At 43.8% G+C, this 18428-nt stretch overlaps 1 long non-coding RNA gene across 1 annotated transcript in view; it reads right to left on the bottom strand.

The window, feature by feature from the left end:
• The window catches only part of LOC309867313, a 34660-nt gene extending 16464 nt beyond the window's left edge, over positions 1–18196 (bottom strand). The window contains exons 1-4 of the long non-coding RNA XR_014313106.1: positions 18140–18196; positions 15793–15847; positions 14602–14643; positions 7220–7340 (exon numbers count right to left, since the gene is read on the bottom strand). This is a non-coding gene — a long non-coding RNA (uncharacterized lncRNA). The remainder of the gene's footprint in view (positions 1–7219; positions 7341–14601; positions 14644–15792; positions 15848–18139) is intronic.
• Between the last annotated feature and the right edge of the window lie 232 nt (positions 18197–18428).

Below are 18428 nucleotides of genomic sequence, written 5' to 3'. Positions count from 1 at the left end.
CCACCTATGCTATTACTCAACTTCCTAGTTACAACCATTTCAGTGATATTTTTAAGGTGGGATAAAATATGCTCCCTTGAATGTTTTTTATCCCAAAGATTTTAGGATTCTTTGACCTAACTGAAGTTTAATTTACTTGTATTAGAGAGAAAGAGTACACAAATGCTAGGTGGGGGAGGGGCAAAAGGAGGGGGAGAGAGAGAATCTCAAGCACACATCCAGCTGAATGTGAAGCCCAATGCGGGGCTCCATCCCAGGACCCTGAGATCATGGCTTAAGCCGAAATCAAGAGTCAGCTGCTTAATTGACTGAGCCACCCATGTACCTGAACATCTAGTTACTTTAAAACTCCTTCTCCTTCTTCTTTTCTTTCCAATTTCCCTTCCTGTCTCCACATCTTTCTTTTTCCTTTCCTTCATAGAATGTATTTCCGATAATGAAATTTCAAGACTTCATTCCATTAATTTCTTTCAAAAGCACAGAAGGGGGGGCACCTGGGTGGCTCCATGGGTTAAAGCCTCTGCCTTTGGCTCAGGTCATGATCCCAGGGTTCTTGCATCGAGCCCCGCATTGGGCTCTCTGCTCGGTGGGGAGCCTGCTTCCTTCTCTCTCTCTCTGCCTGCCTCTCTGCCTACTTGTGATCTCTGTCAAATAAATAAATAAATAAATAAATAAATAAAAGCACAGATGGGTTGTGGGAGAGTGGCAGGGAGGTTCAGGTTATAATTTCAATCATGACAGGTCAGCAGAGGCTTGGAAAGATTTAAGCCAGACTTCCTCCATCTCATCACAATTGATATTTTGGACCAGAGAATTCTCTGACATGGGGGGCTAACATGTGCCTTGTAGGACATTTATTAGCATTTTTATTAGAAGCACTCCTACTCCTCTGTCCCCCTCCCAGGGTGTGTCTATCAGCCAGAAATGTCTCCAAACATCGCTTGATGTCCCCCAGGGGGGCAAAGCTGTTGTGGTTGAAAGCTACCAGTTAGATTTTATCACATATACATCACCTGATATTAAAAGAAGAGTTAGATTCAGGAAAATCAAGAACCCAGGTCATGTTTTAACCCTTTCTAGACCAGCTACTTGTCTGCACCACATGGTAAACTTGTCCATTTTCCTTAAGCATCTCCCCCTTCAAAGCCCATTGCTAAGGATCAAGTTGCCACATCATATCCGTGTCTCAGAAGACAACAGAAACCTCTCTGTAATCTTCATGTAGCAATCATGTCACCACTCTTAGAATAGCTGCTCAAATTTTCAAAAAATATATAATATATATAGCTCTGAGTGGGAAGAAACCCAAATGGCCTTTTTTGAAAGTTCTACCCCTTTGAAAGAAGCTGGCATCCCTAAAGGACAGAAACAGTTTTCCTTCAGTTGCCCCTCATAATAAACTATACTTCTCACCTGGCCCTTGCCACATGGTCATATAATTACCAGGTCATAATTGGGCCCCTCGTAGACCTGGGACAAAAATCCTCGGTATATACACTTTTTTCTTATAAGCAAGTGGGACTTAGATTAAATCTTTCCAGGCAAGGGCTAATATTGTCTGTACAGTGATATGTGCATAGTACATACTTAACAGACATCATTGAGTTGAATTGAATTTCTCATTCTCCAAGACCCATTATGCTATTTCAAGTGCTACCACTATGCCTTGTAAACTTCACTTACCAAACCACTCAGGATCCAGAATCCTGAGCAATCTGACAATATAGAAGTTGTGAGTAAATATCTCTCCTCCCCAGTCTGTGGCTGCTCTTGCGTCTGTGACTTCCCTTGGCAACATCGATGTCAGCAGTGGGCCACTGAGGATAACGATAGATGCTTCTCAAAGTAGAGTTGGAAGACCCTCTAAAGTCTAGTCCTGGTGGCGTGGCTTTTCCACTATGTAGATGAGAGATGGCAATGGACTGAACTGCATGGAGAGACAGTAGATCCTATATCACACACCTGAAACCCTCTGTCCATCCTTTTCCAGGGAGTCCTTCCGGCTTTACACAAAGACCAAAGAAAGGCTCCACGCAAAGTCCAAAGGCATCTACACTTTCAAGTGTCCTCACACCCTTGTCACCCAGTATTTGGCATTGATTTTGGAATAAGAATCCAAGGATTGGATAAGTTCATGGACTTCTGGACCTAGAAGGTCCTTGACTGATAATCTCATTCCACTACCCTGTAGCTAGGATTCTCAGATTAATAAAAACTGAAACAATCTCCCAGATAAAAGCCTCTTTCCATACTGGAGGATATGGCTAATAATGTTGTCTTATAAAGACATCATCTTTAAAAAAAAAAATCATGACCCCAGGGGTGACACAAAGAAACAATCACCTAACAAACTTCTGAAACAACAACTGGCCATCCTTGAAACTAAACCCGGAGGTTGCCTCTCATGGTGTCCATGGAAGAAGTGCCAGGTTGCACTCATTAGACATAAGGAAGAAATGCAAATTTATCAAAGCTGGTGTCCTTGCTGAGGGGTTAATTCTTGGTATGGATTGTGGACATATATGGGAGGGAGCTCCCAGGAATACTGCTTGAGCCTCTCAGAACACATTATCTTAATGTTTCAAGGCATGGAGGCGCCCCTTGGCCTGGGCCATACCCTGTTCCTTCGACCTATTGGGATGCTCAAGGTTACTTAGCTATTAACCAGGGAGATGTTCTATTTTAGCCTCTCTTTTCCCTCCATCACCAAGACTTGCAATGTTCTCATTTATTCAAATCGCCACTGCAGGGCTCAGCAGAGTGTCTAATTACTGCCCTGCTTGCTACTTGCTGATGAGCTGCATGGGCCTGGGCATGATTTTAAAGCAGTGAAGCAGGGAGGGGCAGTTTCCTTGGAAGATTCTCTGGGAGTTTTAGTCTTATTATGGAAAGCTGGATGGTATACTCTGGGAGAATTTGCTGGATAAGGCCATCTTCTGACTACAGCTCATTGCCAGATAGCCATACCACAAGGAGAAAGCGTGGTCTTTGGATTAAACTGACGAATCTCTGAGTGTCTTAGTCATAGTCCTTTTCTCTTCAGACTTTTGAGAACATGCACACACCCCTTTAATCACTCCAGCTCAAGTAGTCTTAGCTGACAAATGCTACAATATAACAGAAAGAGGCCATGGAGTAGGAAAGGTGCCAGGGCAGGGTACTGGGCATTCATACTTAGGTCTAAAATCGCTATTTGCCAAGCTTTAATTCTTTTGAGGGGGACAGATATTAATATTTCTGTTATACAGATGTGCTTGTCAAGCCTCAGAGGTTAGGTAAGTGTCCAAGGCTGCCCAGTTACTTGAGGCAGAGGCAAAGTTTGAACCCAGCGGCTGGGCTTAACATACAAAGTCTCCCTCACCACTGTATACTTCCGATTACGTGGATAGAAATTTTTGCCCAAGACCACAGTGGAGGGTTCTAAGGCAAGAAAACAGAAGAGAAATGCAGTTTCTAAGACTCTTTTAGGATAATCATTTGTTCATTTTTTCATGTAATAAATGTAGGAGTGCTCCTATGTTAGATGTACTATAATGTGTTAGAGCCTGGAGAACTTCCCTGTACTCTGTATCCCAGAGTGAACAGAGGATGGTCTAGATTGCTGAGAGCAAGGATATAATAGGATGCAGAGGGAAAGCAATGGAGGACAGAATTTTAGTTCATGACTGGGATGATGACCAAGAGAAGAGTCTTTGATAAAATGACTCGCATCACTCCTCCAGGAATGGAGTCAACTTCTCACTCTTTTTGCCCTTATGTCATGTATGGTAAGTTCTAGGGCTTTGAGATACCTCTAACCAGCATTCAGCAGGAGCCTTGACCTTATTCTGGATTTTACTCCAGGTAGGAAGCCAGTAACCTTCTCCTAGGACCTTTTGCATACATTGCCCCAGGGAGCAGGGTGATGTCTCAATCATGGTCTGACACCAGAGACAAGTGGCTCCGCTCATTTCCTGTCTCAATGAGATGCAACAAGCCATTGTCTTCTGCTACATAATGGAAAGCCCCACTGGCAAAGTTATGCGCAATGGGGCTGATCATAAATGTGATTTATGGAGTTAGTTCATTTACTGCCACTGATGCTGGCCCCAGCTGCCAGGAGTTTGACTGACAATTTCTGTTTATTTATTTCTCACTATATAATATCTGACTTCACATTATAAATTCTTCTGATTGGAATTTCATGGCAACTGCTCCAGTATTTATTGATGATATGCTCATGAGGGACTCTGTCCTTTTTTGGGATGAGCTGGGTTCTGAGCCCCTGGTTTTATTTGTCAGAGTGAAGCTAGGGTCCCGACATCCCAAAGGGAGAAGACTTCACTATTGCTTCTTGTGCCTTTTGCCAAACACCTGTGTATGTGTTAGAAATTTGGACATCTATGATGGATGTCTCTTGTGATTCAGAAGCAGTGGGAGTAAATGACAGAGTAACTTAGAGTAAACATAGTATTTGGCCACGTGAAAGAGGTCTGATGGAGTGGGCTATAACATGCTAGACCCTTCCTGGATGAAGTGTCATTTTCCTTATTCCTCCATTCTAGCCCACAGGTGGGATCAAAAAAAACACTAGTCTTCAATTCTTGGATGGGGCATAGGTTCACATGGACAGAAGAGAGTCAGACTCACTTGTCTTGAGTTGATGGTCTCACCATGGTTATTTAAGCATAATCAAAGGAGTCAGGATGAGAAGTTACTCTCAAATGTCCACAAAGATTCTCTTGTTAAAATGGGAGAGATCAAAAGTTGGCCAGAAGACCTAGAAGGAGTCATGATGGTGTTTTCCACTCCCTCTCTAAATGTAGGGTATATCATCCAGAAATAGCTGATCAGCAAATTTCTCGGAGACAAAGGGTATTTTTAAAAAACCTGGCTACATCTCTTTCATAGGAACTTCAGTTTTTTTCTAGAGAAAGAAGGCCCCTTTCCATTATACTGTTGTGTTGCTTTCCTGGTGTTATGTTCACAGTTGGGATCTCCCTCAGTTCCAGTCCCCATCTGGACTCCTACCCAGAGCTTTCCCTGCTTGGGCCCCTTGTCTAAGTCCCTGAGAAAGAAGCTAGTTTTCACCAAGTACTTCCTGTGCACCAGACAGGCACCCTGATGAACCCTCGCTGAGGCATCATAATCACCACCTATGACTTGTCTCTTTTTCCCCTTCCCATTCCCCTTTCCTTTCCTTCCTTTTCCTTTTTTCTTTCCTTCCTTCCTTCTTCCCTCCCTCCCTCCCTCCTTCCCTTTGAAAGAGAGAGAAAGAGAAAGAGAGAAGGGGAACAGGTAGAGGGAGAAGGAGAGAATCAATCCCAAGCAGAGACCTGTTCAGTGTGGAGTCCGATCTGGAGCCCAGTCTCACGACCTTGAGATCATGACCTGAACCCAAATCAATAGTCGATTTTGCTTAACTGTGCCAGCCAGGTGCCCGTGACTTATCTACTTTTATCTGCACCTTTCCAGATGAGGACACCAAGACTCAGAAACACTCATCTTCCTTGCTGTAGGAAAAAGTCAGGTGTGAGGCGACGGCAGAATTCAAACCTATGTCTACCTAACTGCAAATAAAATGTTCCTGTTAGGGATTACCTCTGTGGATTTCTCAAGGAAAATTTCTGATTTCTTCATCACCACTCTGTCCCTCAAATAAGTAGGAAGGAAAAATGCTGCCCAAAGCCTTCCCTATCCATTAACTGAGTGGGTATCTTGAACAAGGCATTAGCAACTCTTGGCCTCAGTATTTTTTCATATGTAAAAGATGCATAGTCATATCTATGTTAGGCTTACAATATGGGGTTGTGTGAGGACATACACGAAGTGTTTAATGCAATGACTTGCACCTAGTGGGTCTAAATAAATGGCAGAAGTCATCCTCACCATCACCATCATCACCATCCTCATCTCTTTCTTCATCTGGTGGTGAGTGGTCTCCATCACACACCTCTCTAAGAACCCAGTGTCTCTCTGGCTGGGCTTGGATGCTCTCTGGTAGGCTTTCTCTTTATAGAAGTGGACAGAAAAGCCCCTGACAACACTGATATGACATTACTGATTTGTGCCTCCCAAGGTAAAGCCCTTTTAAGATTCATTAAATCAAACAATAAAAGAAAAGCCTGACTTCCACACTTCTCCAAGCATTGCCCAAATTCCATCCATCTCTGCTCCGCTTCCCACAGCCTGGTCATGGCTATTTGTCTCTGACTGTCACAGAAAGGGAACGTCACAGGCAGCCACTAATGGATCAGGAATAATAACAGCTCCCAGAGCTTCCAAACAGGACTCCATTTTACAAAAGTAAAAATTTATCCCCCTGTCAAAAACGAAGTGATAGAAAGGGGCAGGGAAAAGTGAAAGCTACCCTGTAAGGTCCATCTGCTGGGTGCTTTGGTGGAACTTATTATTCCCATTTTCTAAAGGAGAAAACTGAACCTCAGAGAGATTAATTGATTTGCCTAATGTCACTCAGCTAGTAAATGGCAGAGGCGGAATTTCAACCTCGATCTATCCGACTCCGAAGTTTATGCTCTTTCTACAATGTTCTGCCTTTAGAGACTCACAGGACTTACAGGGGCACTTGGGGGGCCTCAGTTGGTTGAGCATCTGCCTTCACCTCAGATCATGATCCTGGGGTCCTGGGATCAAGACCTGCTTCTGTCGCCCTCAACCCACTTGTCCTCGCTCTCTCATGCACACTGTCTGTGTCTCTTTCTCAAGAAAATAAAGTCTTCGAAAAAAAAAGAAAAAAAGTTCTAAACTCACAGGACAGGCAGTCACTTATATACCTGCCCATGGCTGAGCACACATTCCAGGCTCCCGCCAGGCCTCCTGTGGGAAGGCAGGTCTGGGCTAGTTAGATGAGGTTGCAGAGCCGGGGAGTCTAAGACCAGGACCACAGTTCCCCTTTCCTGTGTTACATTTATGGGCCTGGGTGGGCTCCTTCCATGAGCTCTGAGACATGGTCATGTTGCCTTGATGCCTTGAAAGCAAAGATGAAGAGTCAGGTGGTCTTAGTATCCAGCCATCTTATTCTTGGGCAGTCATCTTAACACCAACCACTTTACTGGTTTTAAGATAGGAGCATTGTAAGATAATTTTCTGTACTATTAGCTACACAGCAGACAACCAACACTGGACCTCTTTAAACTATGACCACTCTCTTCCAGTAAGACAAAGCAAAACATTTAAGCCCTTTCCCCCCCACACACAGAATCAAAGTCAGAATCCTTACCAGGTCCCCTCTGATCCAACACCAGCATCAAATTCTCTGGCCGTCTTGTTGAAAGCTGTTCCTCCTTCACTCTTTGATCCTGGCACCAGAGCCTCCATAAGCTGAGACTCCGTTTTTCTACCTGCAAAAGGCAAGAATTGGGTGATCTCTAAAAAGAATTCTGTACACTCCAGGGCCTGCCTACTTCTTGCTGGGTAGAGCTGAGTGAGTTTGGAGGAGTGTGTAATAGGAAGCATTTACATAAAAGGAGGCAAGCAAAAGACATAATTGCAGTTTTTAAAAAAAGGCAAGAAGGAGCTGGTTTTCTTATAAACATCCAAAGATTCTTTAAAAAGAAAAAGGTAAACAGTGTAAGTTAAAACAACACCCAACCCACCAACCAACCAAACAACAGCAGAAATGGTAGAGTAACAAAAGACAATGCTGCCGTCAAAGTGAGTTCAACTCTGTCCACAATCATTAAGGGTCAGAACAGGTGAGATAATTGCTTGCATATTTACAGCTTTTCAGAAAATGTCAATTTTATTGCTACTACATAATGCTGGTGATAATAATGAAAGGTATTATCATTTTGTTAAATGATCATTAAAGTTAAAAACTTGTCATTTATCAATGGTCTTAGACATTCATTTTAGTTTTTTAAAGATTTTATTTATTTGTCAGAGAGAGAGAGAGGGAGCACAAGCAGGGTGAGCAGCAGTCAGAGGGAGAAGTAGGCTTCCTGCTCAGCAGGGAGACTCGATCCCAGGACTCTGGGATCATGTCATGAGCTAAAAGCAGATGCTCAACCAGCTGAGCCATCCAGGCATCCCTTGGACGTTCACTGTAGAGACAAAGTTGCTAAAATTTGCGGAAGTTAAAAAAAATTGCCCAAATGCCCTTAGCTATTAAGGCAAGGTTTCTCAACCTTGACCACATTGACAGAGCCAGGTCATCCTTTGCCGTGGGTAGCTTTCCTATGAGTATGGGAACACCAGATGGTACTCTAAAGGATGTTCAGGAACATCCTTGGCTCCTACCCACTAGATGCCAGTAGAATCCCCCAGTCATGATAATCTAAATTCTCTGGACATTGTCGAATGTCCCCTGGGACAGGAAAATTGATCTTGGTTATAAAATACTGTCATAAGGGGTGGAGATGTGTTTCACACCAAGGTCTGCAGGCCATCTAAACCCAAGGACATTACTATGGCTTAAAGAAATCTTGTTGTTTATGCTATTTAAAGAAATCATTATGTTGTTTAAAGGAATCATAAACTAAGAGAGACTATCTGTATAAAGATGATGGAGTTAAACACAGGCACAGAATCTCTCTCTCTCAATAATTAAAAAAGAAAATAAAAAGAGAAAGAACCTGAAAACAATTAACTAGGAGGAAACAAATAGGGACTGGGGTATAATCTCATGCAATAAACTTTAAAAAATGGTGGTTGTAACAACGAACATCCAGGCAGACTTTAGATGGTTTCTCGTCCTCCCCCCGACCTCCAGAAGGGATGCTGGAGAAACGATGTAATTTGAAAAAAAAAAAAAAATGCTGAGATTTGCAAATAAGTGGCCAAGGGAGTGCAGGAAACCAGGGGCAAGCCCTGTGGTGTAGAAGCCCCTGATGACTGGGTGAGACTCTCATCAGAGGCAGGGAACTTGGTTAGAGCCCCCTAGGGCCCAGGGCTCCACTCTATCTGGGGAGAGACCCAACCACACCTCCAGGGTGTCCAGTCATGGCTGGGATAGCAGCCAAGTGTTCTGTCAAAGGACATTTGCACCCCACCAAGACTTCCAAAAACTTGATCCTTGCTAGGATCAAGACTTGAGTCCTTTCCTCCTTGGATTTCTACAGAAAAACTGATAACCCACAATACTCAACCACAAACTCCTGATGATAGATGATGATTTCAATTAAGGTAGGAAGAGTGCCAAGAGAATTCACCCACTCTGGATCAGAATAAATAGAAAGTCGGAACATGCCCATGTTAAGAAAGAACTAGTTAAAAGATGCAGTGATGCACTCTATGTACATACATATCCACAAAACAAAGTTCTATAGATATATAGACTAAAAAAATAGAGACAGCTGGATTGATGATGGATCAATAGATGGGTAAAAGGAAAATGACACGCAAAACACATTCAGAGAGCTAAGTCTTGGCCAGAGAAAATAGAAACGAAGTTCTCCAAGAGCACTCAGAATCACAGAAGGAATAATAAAAATTTAGCAGAGTAAACTTTAGAATTAGAGGATTCACAGCAGACTGAAAGAGGAAAGGGGGACCTTCAGGAATTAAGAAAACAGACTGAAGAGCAACAGCCTCATGCTTTCAGAATTAATAAATAGATCAAAACCAGCAAAGACAGCAAAGAACATAGGGGATACAGTTGAAATAGAAATAACGACACAAAGGAAGTCCCTGTGCAAGTAAAGACAAGGGAATAGATACGAATGTCAAAGGTAAGGCAGCTCAGATTAAGTGCTCTCTTTGAAGAAGAGAATCCAACAAGTGGAATAGAAATACTATTTGAATTTATAACAAAAGAAAATTATCCTTAAATTTAGGAAGGGCTGACTTTGTTCATTAAAAGGTCAAACTGTATTCGAAGGGAACAAAGACATTTTCTGCTTAAATTGTTTAATTTCTTATACAAAGAAAGAATTTTGAGGCAGACAGGAATGAGAAGGCAAGTCTTCTTCAAGGAGTGAAGATCAGTGTGGTCTCATGTCTTTTCACATCAAAATCAATGCGTTGAGGCAACAGGACTGTGTCTGTAAGGTTTCTTAGGGAAAGAAAGTGTGACTCAAGGAAATTATGGGCAGCTTTGTTGCTATACAAATCAGGGCCGCTATGAGGGGACTCTACTTAAAAGCAGAGACAAAAACAAGACGAAACTCTATGAGGATGAAATCTGTTCATCCAGATGTTAAACACAGAGCTCTGGTTAGGAGAGGAAATACTGGTTAAATCGTCTGTGTTAGAAGACTGGAATGACTGCCCCAGGGTCTAACAAAGAATGCAGGACCTAAGTATTTTCTAAACTTGGGAAAATTGTCACCGAGGTAGGAAGTCGAAGGACAGAAAGGGTCACTGTGTTGCTCCCCTGTCCCCTCTGAACAAAGACAAGAAAACATTTCCAGAAGAACCTGTAGGGTTCACAGTGAATTCTTGTGCTTGTGAAATCAAATAAAAATTGCAGCTATTTTAATTATTGTGGAAACAATGGTTGAAAAAAACATGAAATAATATAAAAATAGACAATATAAAAATTATGCTGTAAGTAAGTAAAATTTGGTGGGAGTCCTTGTAAGAATTTTTCTCATTTCTCCTCATTGGGTGTTAGTCAATGGTGTTAGTCAAAGTCTAAAATGAAACAAATAATTTCAAAAACAACTTCAACATTTTAATGTTTTCATCAAATTTTTATATCAACTGTGGATTAATTTTTAGTAATTACTGTTGCTTATGATGAGTAAACAGAAGTGGGGAAAGTTTAGCCATAACTCAACTCAATAATTTCATGTAAAATAGAAAGTATATTAGAGTACATATAAAAACATTATCTATGTTCTGTATATAAAAAGAGGGAGGCTTGTAACAACGCTCATCCAGTGGGAGTATTATTTCTGGGTGGTGAGATATTTGGTGATTTATTTTCCCCACCCTTTTATTTTTTCTGTATTGTCTAATTTTTTTGTATGCATATATCATATTCACAAATAAGAGTAGAATTGTTCAAGAAAGTATAAAATCAACGGAGAGAAAGAGGGAAGGAAGAAAAAGAGAGAAGAAGAAAAAAAGAAAAGAAAGAGAAAGAAGAAGGAAGGAAGAAAAGGGAGGGAAGATAAAGGAAGAAAGGAAGGGGAAAAGAAGGGAGAGAAAGGAAGAGGAAACCACTACAGATGGGGAGATGCTGCAGGAGGATGTGGTCCATTGATTCTGATTGGGGGAGCTAGTAAAATAGAGTTGAAAATGTAGAATTAGAGTTTTATAAACTTGAGTATATTCTGAATCTGCTACATAACCAGAGGTTCACTAGACAAATTCCCTAAACTGAAGTCTGAAGTTTCTTCATCTATAAAATGGGAATAACTACACCTGCTTATATGGGTTGCTTTGGGTTTGTGATAAGTATATCACACTGTGCCTAGAACTGGATAGTCCCTTAAAAATATCAGCTTGCTTTTCCATTGCCTCTGGTAATCCTTTTCCCATCCATTATCCACCCATCCATCCATCTGTCTGTCCATCTATCCATCCCACCACCCATCTGTCCATCCATCCATCTGTCCGTCGTCCATCTGTCCAACCATCCATCCATCCAATCATCCATCCATCCTATCCATCCATCCATCCATCCGTCCATCCATCCACCTGTCCATCCATCCATCCAACCATCCATTTGTTCATTCATCTGACCATCCATCCATCATCCCATCCATCCATCGATCCTCCCACTTGTCCGTCTGTCCACCCATCCATACATCTGTCCATCCATCCATCTGTCTACCCATCCATCCACCTGTCTGTCCGTCCTTCCATCCATCCATCCATCCACCCATCTCTCTGTCCATTCATCCAACCGTTCACCCACCCTCCACCCATCTGTTTGTCCACCCATCCAAGAAGTTTTACTGGACAGGTGTTTGCTAACTTCTAGTAAACCCCCATGTGAAAAGATTCAGTCCCTGCCCTTGGCAGACTGAGTAAGTCAGGCAGCACAAGAGGGAGACCTGAAGCTTCTGGGCCAGAGGATGCAGGTTCTTCTGCAGAGAAGCCGTTCATCAATCCTTCACTTTAGAAGAAATCTGCTCCCTTGCTTGGCTCAACAGAGCCAGTGGGAGAATGTGTCATTTAAATTTTGCTTCCACCTCCTCTTCTGCCTCTGTTCTGACTCCCACTGTTAAGTGCTGTGGCTCTTTATCATGGCTTTGAAATCGAGAAAGACACTTTGGAATTCAATTAGCCACACAGTTGCCACAGCAACGAAAACATATAAACTTAAATGATTTATACACACAGACAACACTTCAGAAAGGAATAAATTTAATCCCACAGCTGGGAATGAAATGGATTGTACAATAAGAAAATTGTATTCTTCTCTCCCCCATGAGACGCCTCCAGGTCTTAATGTGATCTCAGTGAGTACTGAGCCAAGGGAAGACAGCAGCCCATGTGCGACTCATGCTCACGCCCGAGGCTGAGGTTCACACAGGGCACTCAACCTTGCTCTGCAACCACTGGGCATCCTGGGCCAACAAAGCCAGGCTCTGGGGTGCATATTATCCCATGGACCATATGCATGTTTCCCATAGGGGCATCTTCCTCTCCTCCCCACAGGGCACACAGGTTTGTACACGCCCATACCTCCAAATCCTGAGATGGGCTTCACAGTAAAGTGAGAACCTTCATAGAACCATAGAATGGAAGGGGCAGTGCTACAAAATCAAAACTCAAATCAGGTATTTTGTGACAATCTCTGCCTCCCTCCTATTCTCTGATACCTGTTAGAGGTCAGAGATCAATGCAGCCCATGGGTGTCATTGTGCTCTGAGCACTTTTTTTTTGGAACACTTTTTAAGGTAGATGAGTATCAGCCTGGACTGCATCAGAAACTACAGAATGTTATTTCTGCTAGGAGAATGCTCAGTCTTCAAAGATAACATGTGTCAAAATAAGTAAAAGCTGATGATGTCTTGAAACAGTTATATTTCTTTTTAAATTTCTTTTCCACATTTTACATATATTGACCCTTTGTAATCACCTAGGATAGAAGTTTCTGGATTTCTTTTATTGCACATTTCTACTAGTTGAACATATATCCATGTATTTACTTAGAACACACAGACACACATATATGCACTACTGTCGACTTATATATATCCAAAGCTAATAAAGCAGAATTTAAAATTTTTTGGAAAAATGTATGGAAGTCTTAATATTTTCTCTCATACCTAAATGAATCATCTTGCACTCTACTTTGGAACTCACTAGGCTGGAGACATTCCCATTGCTTCAAGAATTATTAGGGTGGTTAAAATGGGAACCGCAGAGAAAAATAACTAAACTTCCAGTGCAAGATCATAAGGATCAAAATGAGAGAGCATGAGAGGACAGGGCATGGGGTTCCACGACAATAGGCTGGAAAGGAATAGAACCAGGTGCAGACAATACTAACCTCAATGTTCCCCACTGTGCTAGGAGACCAAAGAGGTAGGGGCAGAGGAGAACCCATGGGAAGACCCCCATAGGCGCTTGGCTCTAGGGAGTCACTGGACCCAAAGCCAATCTCTCCTCTATACTCCCCACTAACTGGATGGTCACTGTGGAGCCTCGGTGGAGGAGCTGTTCTAAAGGTACGTCTCCATCCTGTGAGGGCTCCTCCATCAACAGCAACCACAGGTGACCGCTGAGTGGTCCAGCTGATGAAGATCTCCCTTGCTCCCAAGGCTTTGCTGAGTCCATCCAAACGGCCTCGTGTGGACAACTCCATCTCTGAGTGCCCAGGACATATAAAATCACTCCCCATGGGGGGAAAAATGGTGCAAGGGGATCCCTGACACTGTAGGATGATGGTGGCTGCAGATGAGAGTAAGTTGAGCATTTGCTCCTCAATGGGACTGAATGGTGATGAAACCTGACACCCCCTAAAACCTCACTGATTGGTCTCCTCTAATTTAGCATTGCTGACTTTCCATGCTGGGTGAAGTTGGTTTCTCTTTGCAAATACAGCTGACCCTTGCACAACAAGGATTTGAACCACGTGGGTCCACTTGTAGGTAGATTCTTTTCCATAAAAACACTGAAACATTTTTTTGGAGATTGGGAACATGAGTGCATTAAATATATGCAGATCCTAGTCTATTGTATGATTCACGGCCATCAAATACACACAAATCTAGCAGAAAAAGTGAAAACTTATCAAAACTCACGCATACAAACACTCGCAGACCATACATGGCACCATTTGCAGTCCAGAGCAATGTTAACAGACATAAAAATGCCCTATTGGGTAATAATGGAATGAATTCACCTGTATTTCCCTAATCCCTCCTGTTCCTGTCCCCGTGAGCACAAGCGTTGCCAAGATCCGTTCAAAACCCTGGGTGAGGCTTACGTTGGCCTGAGCAGTTGGTCTCTCTAGTAAATTGCACATTGCAGTAAAAAGCGGTCTTTGGGCTTCTCGCTATTAGCTGTTAAGTTTGGGGGAGGTCAAAAGCTAAATGCAGATTTTCAACTGCGTGTGGGGTTGCCGCCCCTCACCCCCACAATGGTCAAGGGTCAACTGTAATTTCTTTTCCAGTAAGTGAACCTTTATACCACAAATCAGCACAAAGGAGCTCAACTTCCAAACAAACCCTAGCAAGCATGCAATTTATATGTAATACTTACCATCTGGGTACCCCCAGCAGGAAAAGCTTTCAGTGAATGTATCTGAAAAAAATTAAATTGCGTTAGTTTATTCGTATTGTATAGCTCAGGACTTTCTCAACGACAGACCATTCTCTGCCTAGGTATGCATGGACTTTGAAGTCAGAAAAGGGGTTTGGATGCCTGCGCTGTGATGGAGGCATCAACGTGGTAGTCTCCGGCAAACCACTTCATTCCCTAGACTCTCAGTTTCCCGATCAGTAAAATGGAGAGGATAATGCCACCTTTGCTGAACTACTGTAAAAAATAAAAGACACCAAAAGCACTTTGCCTCATGCCTAGCACACAATCACCACTCAAACTGTAGCTGCTCTTAGGGTAATTGGTGTGAATGAATGAGGTTTTTCTCTACTGGCACCTGCTTCCCTGTGTATATGTGGAAGTTCTCGTGCATTCAAATAGTGTACGTGCAAACTCTGTACTTTTGCATCTGGGAAGGCACAGCCTCCCTTTACCCCTGCTCACTGACTGGTGTTAGCTGATCCTAGGCCTTGGGAGCATTTTGAGCAAGGTTAGCAACAGAGGGACACAGCACCCAAGAGCCTCTGTGAATGTCTGGAATGGCTTCCCTCCCCCGCATGTAGGTACAAGACCCCCTGCCTACCAGTGAGCTCAAAGAGGATTATGTTTTTTTATTTTTGCCTTTTTTCATTGTGGTACAATAAATACACATACCATTTGCTATTTTAAGCATTTTTAAAGTGTACAATCCTGTGGCATTAAGTACCTTCACCATGGATACCAACTTCACTGCTGTTTAAATCTAGAACCTTCTCATCATGCCCAGTGGAATCCCCATGTCCATTCAACAGTCACTCCCCTCTTCTCTGCCCACGTCCCCAGCCTCTGGCCACCCCTTGTCTACTTCCTGTCCATATAGACTTGCCTATCCTGAACGCTTCCTATACATGGCGTCATAGACAATATGGCCCTTTGTGGCTGTCATCTTCCAAGTAGCGTCATGTCCAGCAGTCAATTAACTGTAGCGCGTGTCACTACTTCATTCTTGTTTGTGGCTAATGATGTTCCATTCTACAGAGGTACCACTTGTATGTGGCCTGTGTTGCATTCCACCAGCACACAGGGACTCACAACATGGGGGACTCTGTGTCACACGGGCCTCAGTTCCGGGACGCTGTGTTGGGTGCTCACCTGTTCTGAGACTTTGGGCAAGTGTCTTGGCCTGTCCAGGCTACTGCGGCCCCACCTGCAGAGTGAAAGTAATGATGATCGTCAGGGTTATGGGGACAACTGAATGAGAGGCACAGACTATGAATTTACCCAGCATATAGCAAGTGTCTTGACCCACTTTTATTTGTTGCTTTCTTCAAATTTCTTCAGCTTCATAATTGACCTTGATAAAAAGCACCACCCTGGAAACCAAACCCTCCCCTCCACCTTGGTGGGACACACCCCTGCTCAGTCTTGGCTCTGCACCTCACACTGGTGCTTGTGGCCCCTCGCTGAGCCCCTGGGAGGTGCCCCCTTTTCCGTCTGTCTCACACGCCAATCTTTGTCTCCCTCTCCATCCTGCTTCTAGAAGCTTCCTGAAATCAAACAGCATTACCTGGGAAGCTAACAAGGCCTGAGGGAGCAACCCCGGGTCTGGGCTCAGAAGGGGCAGCAGCACAGTTCTGGGACAGAGGCTTGCCTTCTAGGCTCCCACTCATCTCTCCCAGTCTAAGCACTAGAGACCAGCCTCAGGGCAGCTGCTCCTGCATTTGGGATGGCCCAGCATGCAGATGGCATCCATCACTTCCCTCCCCACGGCCACCAGAAGTCCTCTCTGCCAGGGCCACACTGGAGAGCCCAGGAGAAGCGACGCTTCTAAGGGAAGAGCTGCCCTGAATAAAGAGGGTCCAGCCTCTCTGGTCCTGGCAGACAGATGAGTGGATGGCTCTGCTGTTCTGTTCTGATTTTCTTCCACTCCAGCTGCTCCCTTTGATTCTGCTTCTGGACTTCCCTGCCCTGGCCCGTGGCATTGGTTCTGGCCATCTGGGCTCTGGGCCACCCTGTAGGCTGTGGTCCCCTTCTGGTGCAGCTCCTTTCAAAGCTGTCTTGGTCCCCAGCAATCCCCCACTCGGGGGCTGTGCTGGCCGCCGTGTCTAGTGACGGTGCCAGGCAGGACCAGCTCAACTGCAGCGGGAATTTGCCTGGGATGGAGCAAAGCCTGGACTGAGGCTAACCACTGAGTAGGGCAGACGCAGCTGCAGGTCTGGGAGGAAGGCCAGCCCACCAGGCTAAGTGCACAGTGATGGGAAACAGGTGGTGCCGGGGCAAGGGTCAGTCGGGCTCAGTGAGAAGGGCTAGCACAAAGTCCTAGGGGCAGAGTGTGCCCCGGCAGAAGGGCAGAGTGCGATGTGGGGAAACCCACTCAAGGGATCCAAAGCTACCCAGGAAGCTGGCACATGGGACACATCAAAATCCTGCAGCTTGACTCTAGCCCCTAGGTGGGGAGTTCAAGGGCAAAATACTGGTCCCAACGGTCAACGGATAAGAACAACAAGCTAAGCTGGGGTGTCGAGGACCCATTTACCAGGCAGAGATGAAATGTCCCCCCTGGGCTGTCAGAGATGGGGTGGGGACTTGGTGTCCCAGGAAAGATGGAGCCTGGTTAGCAGAGCACAATGTTTGGAGCTCTCAGACGCTTCCTAGCTGAGGTCAAGTGACCCAGGAAGTGCTGAGGGTCACCCACTGGAGGAGACTTGAACTCAGAATATGGATACCCTATGGAGCCTGGCCATGGAGCAGGAGGGTTCACCCAAAGGCTGTTCACTCATTTGTTTGCTCATTCATTTATTCATGCCTTCATGCATTCATTCCCCCAAGCCCTCCTGGGTACCTTTCTCTATGGTAGGTTTCTGCTAAGCCCTTGGTCACAAGAATGTATAGTACTGTATGGTCAGCCTATCCTCTAGGGTCTTAGGTTACAAGTCCCCCACTGTCTACAGCAAGTTTCTTGAGGGCATAATCAAGGATTTTAATAATATTTCTAACAACCGGGCACACAAGAGGTCCATGAATGTTAATCAAAATAAAAAACAGCTTATTTAAATCAAACTCTTTGTTAGTCTCAACCTGATCAATTTTAATACAATGTCCAATCAAACGTCCTGTCCTCAGCCTTATCCCCCCCAAACACAGTACCCCATACTATACACACACACACACACACACAAACATGCAGGAGTGCACAGCCTGAAAAGTGGGTCACTTGAATAATTCTGGTTCTGGGGCACATTCATTCAGAATGCTGAGTTTGGAAATGCTGGTGTGACCCTGTGTAAGCATCTTACCTATGCAGTATTTCAAGTTTAAAATATATATATTATGTAATATATGATTTATATATTTTACTATTTTGTACTAGAATTATATATGGATAACTCTACACTATCATTATCTATTTTATAATATAATACACAATACTTAATTACATGTTATATATCATATGCATATATATTATTTTATAGTATCTAAAAAAAATCATCGTAACTACCTCATAAGCCTAGAATGAATGCCTGAAGTACAGGTGTGAGAGCATTTTGGAAGGGAGAAAACACTAAGAAGATTCTACTTGTCTGCAGTGGAATTGTGGTTTCGAGGCGACTCTTCCAGCTCCACCGATCTTGTTTCTTGGGAGGGAGAAAATTCCATCGCCTGGGCCCCCGCCTGGGAAGTCAGATGAGCCAATAAGCTCCCAGGGGAGTCATGAATATCCGTGTATGAAAATGTGTAAACATTTGGCACTTGGGCACAAGAACATTTATTATCTCCCATCCCCTTCT

This window comes from Mustela nivalis, assembly GCF_964662115.1.
Source record: "Mustela nivalis genome assembly, chromosome: 6".
Taxonomy (NCBI): domain Eukaryota; kingdom Metazoa; phylum Chordata; class Mammalia; order Carnivora; family Mustelidae; genus Mustela; species Mustela nivalis.
This window is presented reverse-complemented; position numbering and strand designations above follow the sequence as displayed.